Here is a 10,145-nt window from a genome sequence, read left to right as displayed (position 1 = left end):
TAGACATGTTTACTTAGAGGCAAGTACCACTGAGCTCAATGGGATTTACTCTGGATTAAAAGGGAGGGTTGTAGCCTTAGGCAACTGCACAAACACAATGCTCTCATCTTGAATTAACAATAGTAATAGTTGCTACCTTTCTCACTGGGCTTACACCAAACAGCACCAACAGATCTAAGTCCCCATTATTTAAAACTCAGCTTCTAAAATTCACGAGGGAATAGGAGATTGAGGCACACGCATAACTGGCTGCCAACGGATTTTATTCTCGCCCCGGTTGTAACTCTCCTTGCTCATGATGACCTTCCTGAACTGATGCTCCATCTTTCATTCTCCTCAACTTCCTCCAGTCTGTGGTCACCAGTGATTATATTCCACCCCCAGGTCCTGCAAGTCTGAATAATGCATGCCCCTCAACTTCCTAGAATAGCAGGCAAATCACTATGGCAATACATCTTCCTCCCTTCCTCCCCCTTTGTCAGGATTCAGAAAGAAAATCTATGGATATTATAATTTCATTTATCATATAAATTCTAATAATGTAATATCCATGGTTTCTTCAGTGACAAAGGCTAAACATTTAATGGATTTATTGGCATGCTTCATGTAAGTGGTGATTTAAATTCCAGAAAGCAACAAATTTAGATGCAAGACAGAATCATTTTTCCTGGATAGAAAACAACATGAATTTATTTATTTTTACACTGTAGCAAGGCTCCAGCTAATATCTGCACATCTGCCCAGCTTAGGAAGAAATCAGATCTATTGATTAAAAGCGTGCTGTACATGATAAAGGCAGATGTTTCATTGCTCACCTTTAGATTTGCAAGCATGCTAGCAATTTGCTTGACAAATATGTCAAACCCCATGCATTGAGACCATCCTCTTCCCTGCTCTCTCCTCACAAGGATTCCAGAACTGTACCTGCATTCTGACATACCAAAATATTAGGTACGTTTGTCACCCAGCTAATGGTCAATGGTGGACTTCCACCTTATGCACACCCCATCATTCAAGGTCTCTTTATATTTCCACCCTTTAGAAGTGGAGGCTTCATTGAACTTGACAGTCTTCCTTGTCTTTGACAGGGCCACTTAACCTTCCTTTCATCCATAGCTTCTTGCTCATACCTATTGATCTTCCAGACTTCCTTTAGAATCTACATCCCTTCATTCATACAGGCACTTGTTTTCTCTAGGCTCAGACAGTGGCATAGCCTGGGCAGAGGGTGAACGGAGTCTGCTGTGACAGCCCAGACCTCGCCGCCAACCACCGCTGGAGCAACTCCCCCCATTGGACCCAAACAGGGCCACGCTGCACCACCTGCCTACCGCCTGACCATCTGGGGAGCACGCCAAGTGAGGAGCAAGCGAGCACTAGCCAGGCAACCATTCAGTGAGGGGGATGGGGATGTGGTGGTGAGGCTGGGCCAGGCTCCAGGGCCCAGAGACCCCTGGCAGCAAGCAGGGAAGGATGAGGAGCTGGGGACACGCCTGGGTGGGATCACCACAGAAGCTGGCGCCTGCTGTCTTGCCAAATGCAAGGTGGTTCTTTCAAAATGAAATTCAGAAGTAATACAAAACAGAAGTGAGTGAGAAGATTAAAGATCCTATTCTAAGCAGCAAGCAATATACACATACCGAGCAAGCACTTCCACCTGCCACTTGGAAGCCCTCAAGAAGCGGCGAAGTGACTCCACCAGGTAGCCTCAGTTTGTACTGCCCCACAGCCGTCAGTCTGTGCACGAGCTTCTCCAAAAAACTCTGCCCAAAGCCATCCAATTTATAGATAGCTAGCATGTGTGGCTTGCCCAACTGACTACGTGCAGGTCATTCATTAGCCTCCCCTTCCCAATGCCTCACTTTCTCAAAACAATGTCCAACATCAAAGAAGGTACCCAGCACTATCACTTCCTTCCAACTGGTTAGGGCATTAAAGGCTGTTCTCATGGCATCAAATAACTTAGCAAGAGATAAGAAGGGCAAGGAACAGAGGCAGAAGGAGCAACCATGTTAGATCACTAACTCCCCGATAAACAATTTATCTTTTGGATAGATTGTCCATACACCTGCATGGGGGCACCTGGTTCGTGCTCCCTCAAAATTGTGTGCCCAGGGCCACAGCCCCCTTGGGCTCCCCACACCATGCCCCTGTGCTCAGATATTGTCCATAGGATGACTGGCTGGCAGCTGAATGTATGAACTGGCACCATGGGAACACAGAGTGTCTCTAAAGTCACATAAAAGTTGTACCCAGCATGGGCAATCTGTGATGGACAATTGATATATTCAAGCCATTCAGACACACCCGAACCTGTATGTATGAACTCGCCACATACTTGTAAGCATGCTTAGACTTTTAAGGTCTTATTTGATTCTCGCCATTGGAGATAAAGCTATCTGTCCAATTATTAAAGTGCATTAGTGGGACATGTCCTTCAGAGCCACAGTCGATTAGGAAATCATTTGTCAAAACTGGATGCAGTTTATAATTTAATCAACCTGAAATTCTTGCTCTTTCTGTCGGAACAAATCTCTCTGGGTGGATCTACACGCAGGAAAAAAAACACACTATAAATAAGTCAGAAATTAAATCGTTAAAAGAAAAGGGGGGAAAACATTATGGAAAATCATGTAGAATTTTTTTACTCTCTGGCACCATCTGGTGTTGCATGCTTACAAAACATTCAAAACACTGCTTCCTGACTAATGTAGCTGAGTCCCCAGTGTGTGATCTCTCTCTCAGAAAATATGTTGCGTAGGGAACATGTCAGATTAGAGAGTTGTGATATTGACTCAGTTGTACAATATGTCCATGGGTTCTGTGACTCAGTCCTTCTCGACACTAGGGAATTTTAGCAAAAACAATCTCACACTTGCTACCGGTTGCACTAGCAGAATCCCTCGTGCATCTATTAGACCTGCCCAAAAATGTTATATGAAAATAAACTTACAGTGCAATCCTATTCATGTCTGCTTAAATGTTAGTCCCATTGAGCTCTATGGACTTACCCGAGCAAGGATGAAGAACTAGATCAGTCCAGAGAAGTGGCCAACTCTCCTTGGATCATTTTGACAAGTGGGTGGGCTCACATAGCCCTGATCCTGCCATTCCCTTCCCAGTAAGGGGCGCTGCAACTGGGAGACTCTTGCTGGGGCTCCATCCCACTGGGCAACCCACTCTTGCAGTTGATTATTCAATATCACGAGTGCCAATTTCCATTCTGAAGTAGCATACTCCACACACAGGCAAACCACCACAGCAGAGGTGTCCTACTTTACAAAGGAGAAGAGGTCTTTCTGCTCCAAATCTGGTTTAAAAGTAAATAACCATAAGGAGGGAGAGCAGAGTCTCTGAAATTGTCCACCAACAATTAAAAGGTAAAAGGTAAAGGACTCCTAGATGGTTAAGTCCAGCCAAAGGTGACTACGGGTTGCAGCACTCATCTCGCTTTCAGGCTGAGGGAGCTGGTATTTGTCCACAGACAGCTTTCTGGATCATGTGGCCAGCATGACTAAACCGCTTTTGGCACAATGGGGCACCGTGACGGAAACCAGAGCACACAGAAACTCCGTTTACCTTCCTGCCGCAGCGTTACCTATTTATCTACTTGCACTGACATGCTTTCGAACTGCTAGGTTGGCAGGAACTGGGAGAGCGCAACGGGAGCTCACCCCGTTGTGGGGATTCAAACCGCTGACCTTCTGATCAGCAAGCCCAAGAGGCTCAGTGGTTTAGACCACAGCTCCACCCGTGTCCCGAATAAACAAGCACACAATCACTGATAGGTCCACCTGCCATTGTGAGGCTCAAAGCAATGAAGATGATGCCTCCCCAGCTGTTGCCATTGGCTGTGGGTTTCTTGTGATGTCACAAAAGCACTTGGCAACAGAGTGGATGTAAAGGCAGGCCAAGGGGAAAGCCCTTTTCTGTTTCCAGCAGGACACACCTGGCAATGGATGTTACATTCAGCACTGCCCAGGTTTCTTCCACTTGGAGGAGGCGAAGTGGTGAATGGAAGGAGGCAATCCTCTGGCAGTGGGATGCTGGGAGCGATAATAAGGCAAGTTTCCTTGACTGCTGGCCACCTGCGTCCCTATAAAAATTAGCATCCAGACAACAGGCTAAGCCCCAGGTCACCTGATGCATTTCTATTTAAATCTGTGCCCTCTTTTGGCTTTTTTTTTGGCATGTGTGTGTGTGTGTGTGTGTGTGTGTGTGTGTGTGTGATGTAGTTCCTCTGTTTTGGCAATGCCACTCTATATCTCAGTGGGAAGTGGCCCAAGACTTGGAAGGTCAGCATCCAGGCTAGGGCAAATGAATATCTCAAAGATTGCTCTTCCCAACAGATAATCCCATCAGCTGATACTGCTGGGCTGCTTGAAATTGCAGTAAGAGACACCCAAAAACGTCTGCTGCTAATAGATCGGATCATATCTGATGAGAGGCTTATATTGCTTTTGGCCAGCCGTTGCTGCTGTCCAGAGAATAAAAATAAATTTCAGAGATATGGCGCTCAGAGAGTCCGTTTCAAGATGAAAACCTGAAATTAAAACTTTAAAAACAATGAACGTACACCCAATATACCAAGGGGGTTTTCATTATGGCCACTGACTGCCAAATCAGAAATAATTTTTGCACAAATTATTGAGGTGACCACAGCATAGAGAGCGTCCCTGCGGGCCACATAAGGATCAGTATAGCTCCTAATGGAGAAACTGACTCAACGGGGAATTGCAGTGCTGAAAATCCTAGGAAGCCATAACACTTTGCGATTTGGAGAGTGGTCTCCTGTTACAGGAGGCACATAAATGTTATTGTTCTGTGCAAGTGCGTACCGTTTTATGCACTTTTATGGGATGCCACTGACAGTTTGGCGAGAGATGGTATATTGCCCTGTTGGCAATTTCCAAATGCTTTTATGTGCTATAAAGAGGATATTTGAGTGCAATTCCCCACTGCCTGGTAACAAAGATGTATATATGTATTGTGTGTCTGCAGGTCTGGTAGCTGACCATTAAATATCTTTATTAGCAATATGGGCAAATAGCAGCAGCTGATGTCATGTGAATTCAAACAGGAAGTATACGTTGTCAAATGTGATTGTTTGCTTCCTCAGAGAGGGATACATGTGTGGGTCATATTTTCTCTTTTTTTAAAACAAAAAAACATGTTAGAAACATGTATAAGCCCCATTAGAGTCTTACCATTTAAAATATGTATATTGTTGCAGTGGAAGTTTTTAATGTTTGATGTTTTATCGTGTTTTTAATATTCTGTAGGGAGCTGCCCAGAGTGGCTGGGGAAACCCAACCAGATGGGCAGGGTGTAAAATAATATATGATGGTGATGGTGATGGTGACATCTATTGCATGATGTCACCAATCCATGTGGAAGCAGCTATATAAGAATCAGAAGCTCAGGTAGACAGCATGGTACTATTCAGATATCTGTTGAGCTCTGATTCCTGTCAGTGCCAACCAGCATGACCAATGGTCAGAGAAGGTTGGAGTGGAGGCATCTGGAAAATACAACTCCGGCTACTTCTGCAAGAGTGGAGAAGGCTCCTGGACATTTAATGGTTATCCAACTTTAGGAAGGATGGGTAACATCACCTTCACAGATACAATATAATTTCATAAACTGCCAAATGTTCAAAAGACCGCCATGTCCTGCGCAGTCTAGAAGGTGGTGCTCCTACCAGCTGGGCAACTGATGAGTCATCTGAATTGAAGTCCTTCTCAAGTCTGCACCCTGAAACAGAGGACATGCCACCAGTCTCGAATCAACTTCAAATCAAGGACTACCACTGAGAAGGACAGGAATGATAAGCCTTTCCCACCCCATTTAGCTAGGCTGAACCAGGGGTGAAGGAAAGGCACTGAAAGGGCTGAAATGCATATTTTCTCCCCCCCCCCTATAATTTTTATTAAATTTTCTGTTTTACATTTTAGAGTAATCATTTAAACAAGTACCAATGACTTCCCTTCTTCTCATTCCGTGGTTCATTTTGCATACCCTGCATATTTTAGATAAACTAAACCATTCAGTATTCCATTATTACAGCCATCAAAACTTATTTACACTGTTGAATTTGTCTGAATGCTGCCCACGTTTTCAAGTGTACACAACTTCCCCCCACATAATCAATAAACATTTTCCAATCTTCTTTAAACATATGTTCTTCTTGTTCTCTTATTCTATATGTTAAGTCCACAAGCTGCGCATATTCCATCAGTTTAAGTTGCCATTCTTCCTTAGTTGGGACCTTGCTCATTTTACATTTTTGGGCTAACAAAACACGGACCGCACTAGTGGCATACATATGTACAGGTAAATAACCCTTTTTGACACCTGAAATGCATATATTCTTAACTCGCTCTGCGGGTAAAGTCTGACCATTTGGAGATTGGCTAACGTTTCCGATGGATTAATGTTAGAACTTCAGGAAAACCATGTGGATTCAGTATTAAAAAACCTGGACGCTTCCAACTCCCCAAAAATATTAACTCTGCCTTTATTGAACAAAAGCAGAGCAGCTGCATCCATCCCACTATTCCCCTATTCATTTTCATACAGGATGTGTGAGGGAAGGAGGAAATTGAGTGGAAAGCAGAATTGTGCCAGAATCATATCTCCATAAAAGCTTTACCTCATGAGTCTACGTTTGGCCTTCAGCTAGCGACTGACAGAGGAAGCTCAACAGTGGTTTTAAAATACCCCAGGAGCAATCAGTTGCTTCAGCAGAAATTCGGCACAATTGAGGTCTCTGAATTCACACGGAGCTACGGAAGATGAAACAATAGAAACTGGGGTAGAGCACTATCAGGTTCAGGCAGAGTACCATTGCATTCATCTCCGGTTTGTGTGCTTCCCATGGGCATCTGGTAGGCAGCTGTGAGAACAGGATACTGGACAAGATGGGCTATTGGCCTGATTAAGCAGGCTCTTCAATAGCACTACCTACAAAACTTCCAGCTTATCCATCAATAACCTGCAAACGCTTCATATAAGGCTTGGTAAAGGTAAAGGGACCCCTGACCATTAGGTCCAGTCATGGCCGACTCTGGGGTTGTGGCGCTCATCTCGCTTTATTGGCTGAGGGAGCCGGCGTACAGCCTCCAAGTCATGTGGCCAGCATGACTACGCTGCTTCTGGCGAACGAGAGCAGCGCACGGAAACGCCGTTTACCTTCCTACCAGAGCAGTACCTATTTATCTACTTGCACTTTGAAGTGCTTTCGAACTGCTAGGTTGGCAGGAGCAGGGACAGAGCAACGGGAGTTCACCCCATTGTGGGGATTCGAACCGCCGACCTTCTGATCAGCAAGTCCTAGGCTCTGTGGTTTAACCTGCGTCCCTAAAGATGCTCAACTGCAATAAAATCTAACAGTGTAACCTATATTCACAAGGAGGTCCCATTGAGCTCAGTGAGGACGACTCCCTATCAAGCGATGGCCTAAATTTATACAATAGTAGTTGCCCATTAATACTTTTTATATTGACCCCTATTTCTTGAGAATTGCTTCTCATTTCTGCAAATATTCATATATGATTTTGTATCTTGTGAAGTAGCTTTCAGTTCCATATAAATTTACCAGCATAAAGTCATGCTGACCCTTCATGAGGCTTTTTCAGACCCCCCAAGAGTCCCTACTTTCCAGGGACACCCCTGATTCAGAGAAGCCGCCTCGGTTTCTGATTTGATCCTGGAATGTCCCGCTTTTCCTTAGGATGTCCCTGTTTTCATTAGAGGAATGTTGGAGGGTATATATGCATTTTTAATAAGAGATAAAAAAAACACACATCCCACATCCCCTTCCCTCCCCCCAAGTGTACAAATTTCATACCAATCTTGACATACCTGGTGATTCCCCTTCCACCCTTTTCCTGGTTTCTTTATTTTTCTATTAAATCACGCATTCCACATTTTTAATCTTGAAATTTCTTCCTCTGTTAAATTTCTATTAATTCCTATTCTGCTGGATTTATTCAAGACCTGCTAAGTTATTTACTTGTTTATACTGGTTCTTAAAATACTCAATAAACATTTCCCAATCCTCTTCATATTCTTTATTGTCCTTTTCTCTTACCCTATTTGTTATGCCTGCCAATTTGGCATATTCAAGCGTTTTAAACTACTTTTTATTCTGTATGTTTATGCTGTAAACCATCCTGAGATCTTCCAATGAAAAGCGGTATGCAAATTTAATAATGAATGAATGAATGAATGAATGTAAAAAGCCAGGGGAAAGGGGTGTGTCTTCAGCATTCGACAGAGTATTATGAAGCTCTTTGGATGAGCTTGGTCCTGTTCCTATCTCTTAGTCTTTCCCATCTTACAGGGTTGTTGTTTTTTAGGATTCCCCCAAACAATCCTGAGCATTGTATCTTGTTGGTTGTTGCCGAGGTTTGTTAGAAGACTCCTGTTTCCTTCACAGAGCTTCATTCTCAGAGTGGTTTAACCATCAATCCCTCTTTGCCAGGGAACTCTTGGGAAATGTAGCTCCTTTGTGGGAATAGAGGTCTCCTAACAAAGCTCAACAATGTGCGGTTCCCAGAATTCTTTGAGGGAAACCAGTTATAGTACTGCTCTAAACGCATCCCACAGATGGGGCCATAATAAAGTTGTCGTCTCCCTTCCTGGAGGGTGTGTCCTCTAAGCTTTTCATGACAGGTTTAGTTGTAATAACATGATGAATTATTGGATATTGAAACCCTAATACTAAATGGCTAGTTGCCCCTTCAACTAAACCATCTGAAATCTAATATGCCAGTACAACTAGTTTATGGGCAGCACCCAGATCAGGCATCCCCAAACTCGGCCCTCCAGCTGTTTTGGGACTACAACTCCCATCATCCCTGACCACTGGTCCTGTTAGCTAGGGATGATGGGAGTTGTAGTCCCATAACAGCTGGATGGCAGAGTTTGGGGATGCCTGACCCAGACAGTCATCTTCAGAGTGCTGCCTGCTGCCTTGTTATGAATGCTAGAAGGCAATGAGAGGGAGCCCATTTTAATTTTCCAGTGGAATTTCCTGCCCGAAATGATCAGATGGGTAAGAGCTCATTTCCCTCCTTCTGCTTTTCTATCTGATTCCTGTACTCGATATTAAATAGATAAGCAAGAAATAAAATTACTGTGTTCTGTGGCCTCGGAGAAATAAACTTTTGGCTGGTTAATAAAACATTCCAAAGGGGTGAGAGAAATCTGGAAAGGAGCAAAAACCATCTTGACGATGGACGTTTCTGCATACGTATTAATTTGAAGAGGTTGAGTCAGACTTTGACGACAGTTTTGAATGCAAGGGACTGTTGTATGTGCTGTGCACATAAAAGAGGAGCAGAGTGCATCTGAGGATATGCAGACTGCCTTTCCCTTTCAGCGATTACAGCAGCAGATGATGTGGTGGGGGCTGCATCGGTCACCTGACAGAGAGGAGGAGGAGGAGCGAGGCGAGACCGGCACAGAACAAATGTGCCAATCTGGCACTCCTGCCAGTGTGTTTGCACTGCGCTAACCTCACCCCTGCCTAAGCCCACTCCATCCTAGGATGAGCAGCCGTGACTCAGATGTGGGGAGCTCAGCTGAACAGGACAGCTCCATCACCCTGTCTGCTACAGACTGAGTCAACCCCATCAGCCCCTGTTCATCTGAGATGTAGCATCCAGGAACTTAAGAAAAGACTGCAGATTTGAGAGACTAGTCATCATAGCATCATCTAAATCTTCTATGAGTCCAATTTATAGAGGTACATCAGGATATTTCTGTCAAGTAGTATTTATGCCAGCTATCGGTGCAGCATAGCAATGAAGCATGTGAAATGGAAAAGGTTTAGTTCAACTCTTGTTTCAGGTACAAGGTGATAGGTGGCCTGGGGCAAGGGCCTCAGTCTCCCCATCTTCAGTAAGGACATATTATATTAGGGGGCCATTGTATGGATCCTAAAGTAGGAATGTGAAACTTGAAATGCACTTAACGGAAGCTCATTAACACAGTACGGTGGTACCTCGGGTTACATACGCTTCAGGTTACAGACTCCGCTTACCCAGGAATAGTACCTCGGGCTAAGAACTTTGCTTCAGGATGAGAACAGAAATCGTGCTTCAGCGGCGCGGCGGCAGCAGGAGGCTCCATTAGCTAAA

The sequence above is a fragment of the Podarcis muralis genome, chromosome 11 (genome assembly GCF_964188315.1).
Source record: "Podarcis muralis chromosome 11, rPodMur119.hap1.1, whole genome shotgun sequence".
NCBI lineage: Eukaryota > Metazoa > Chordata > Lepidosauria > Squamata > Lacertidae > Podarcis > Podarcis muralis.
Note: the sequence above shows the minus strand (reverse complement) of the source record.